A 2,873-nucleotide genomic window follows, 5' to 3' on the forward strand; every position below is an offset into this window, starting at 1 on the left:
GGAAGCCGTTCAAAAATTTCCTGTACCTAAAGATGTACATCAGCTACAAAGATTCTTAGGCTTGGTTAGCTATTTTCGAAAATTCGTACCGAACTTTGCTGAAAAAGCAAAACCTCTATACGCCCTGCTCAGAAAGAACACGGTATTCAATTTTGATGCGAAATGTCTTGAAGCGTTCAATAGTTTGAAACAGGCTTTAATAACCTTTCCGGTCCTCAGTCTGTATAACCCGAAAGCTGAAACCCAGCTTCACACCGATGCCAGCTCATTGGCTCTCGCTGGGATCCTGCTGCAAAAAAGGAACTCGGGACATTGGGCCCCAGTTGCCTATTATAGTCAGGCGACTAACGCCGCCGAGTCAAAATATCATTCGTTCGAACTGGAGATGCTTGCGATTGTGAGATCCGTAGAAAGATTTCATATTTATCTCTATGGTGTTGATTTTACTATCATAACCGATTGTCACGCCGTAGTCTATGCGGTCAACAAAGCTAATTTAAATCCGCGTATTGCGCGCTGGATTTTACGCTTACAGAATTACACGTTTAAATTGATTCATCGTAAAGGTGAAAAAATGATGCACGTTGACGCGCTAAGTCGCATTGTTGCATCTATTGACGTTATCCCTCTAGAAACGGAGTTGCAATGTCGTCAAATGACAGACACACACATTCAAGCAATCGCCGACCATCTCGAGTCCGAACCACATGAGAAATTTGAGCTAATAAATGGACTAGTCTATAGGAAATGTGATAATGGCCTGAAATTTTACGTACCTGAGCCGATGGTCATTAATGTTATTCGTGCGTACCACGATCAATGTGCTCATTGTGGGGCTGAAAAAACCATCCAGGGCATCTGTCTCACATATTGGTTTCCTTCGATGCGAAAGAAGGTTAAGCACTATATCGAAAATTGTCTTACCTGTATTATGACGAACACCTCATCGAATTCTAGAGAGGGCGAGATACAAATTGATTATACTCCTGAGATCCCTATACACACGTTACATGTAGATCACTTTGGACCTTTGGTGGAATCATATCACGGATTTAAGCATATTCTTGTCCTAGTAGACTCCTTCACACGTTTTACTTGGCTTTTTCCGGTCAAATCCACAGGCTCCAAAGAAACGATTTCACAACTAACCACTGTTTTTGATACGTTTGGAAATCCATCCGTTCTCGTCTCTGATAGGGGCACCGCCTATACCTCTTCTGAATTCTTTGAATTTGTTCGATCTAGAAACATAAAGCATCGATTAGTGGCCGTTGCGGCTCCATGGTCTAACGGTCTTGTGGAACGAATCAACCGATTTCTAAAATCCTCTCTAAAGAAAATGGTCGAAGATCAATTAACTTGGTCTAATCACATTGGCAACCTACAATATATCATTAATAATACTTACCATACGTCCATTAAAAGCTCTCCAGCTAAATTAATGCTTGGTGTTGAGAATAAAAATCATCGGGATTTTCCCTTGTCTAACTTTTTAAATACTATAGCTAAAAACATTTTATCCCCTCAAGAACTTGAAGAATCCCGAAACAAAGCTAGAGAAATCGCCCTGCAGGCGTCAGACGATTTGAAGGAATATAACAAAGTCATTTATGATAAAAGACACAAAACACCATCAGTTTACAAAACAGGTGATTATGTTGTGATCCGTGACACTACCGTTAAACCAGGAGTAGACAAGAAGTTGAAAGCAACCTATAAGGGACCATATCAAGTCGCTAAGATGTTAGACAATAATAGATATGTTATCCAAGATGTCCCGGAAGCGAAAATAACTCAAAGACCTTATAACTCGATTTTGTCTCCCAACAAACTAAAACCATGGGTCAAATGCCCACTTGATAAATAATTACGAATTCTACTTACCTTATAAATATCATACTTACCTTATGAAGGTTATACTTATCGCTTAATTTTAAGAAACGTTGATCCTATGTTACACTCATGTATAAACTCCTTATCATAATTAAGTTATCACCAAAGAGTTTCTGTTAATTTGTTTAATTATAAGCTACATTTATTATCAGTGCGTTAAAAATAATTTAAGCTTAATATTTTGTATCTGCGTTATGATCTTTATAATTTTATATCTACGTTTCGATCTTATTGCTGTGTATTCTATGTTCGAGGACGAACACTCTCGCAGGCTGGCCGAGCTGTAGGAGAAAGCGTTCAGCAAACCGGCTTGCTGTTAGGGACTTTTCTTTCCCGCCACCGATGGCGCTTCGATCGTTCGCGCGTGCGGACACGCTATTGGTCCTCAGCCCTAATCGCGTAGCGATTGGGCCATTGCGTTCAAGTGATGCGTGATTGGCTGCGCGGCTGGCGCACCCGGAAGTGGCGGTTGAGGCGATCTCGAGAAGAGTCAGTTCCGTGTAAGAGCTCGTGCCAAGAGGGCATAATAAAGTACGTCCAGTAAGAGTCGCGAGTTTTCTACCCCGTGTATCCTTTGCCCTTTTCCCCAGAATATCCTGGTCACTAGTTTGAAGTTCTTACATGTATATATATAGCTCCTGGAATTCTTCGGGTCGCGTAACTTTACTTCTCCGTCTCCATCGGTAATGGCGGGGTCACCGACTCAAACCGTGGACTCTCCGGCTCGACCTACTCCTCCGCCGCGATCTCGGGAATTTCCATCACCTCCTCGTTGCGACGCCTCTCCCATTCCGCCATCCACTGGTGGACTATGCGCAGCGTCTTTTCTGCTCTGGCCGAAAAAGGTTCAGCCGTCGATGACTGCGCCGTGGACGTCTGCGCCAATGTAGACGGACACAACGGTACCATTTCCCTCGCTTGTCCCGGAGGTCTACTACGACGGGTGACAATATTTTCTTGATCTCGAGTGGACCCGCGTA

Source organism: Wasmannia auropunctata, unplaced genomic scaffold, assembly GCF_000956235.1.
Source record: "Wasmannia auropunctata unplaced genomic scaffold, wasmannia.A_1.0 LD336071.1, whole genome shotgun sequence".
Taxonomy (NCBI): Eukaryota; Metazoa; Arthropoda; class Insecta; order Hymenoptera; family Formicidae; genus Wasmannia; species Wasmannia auropunctata.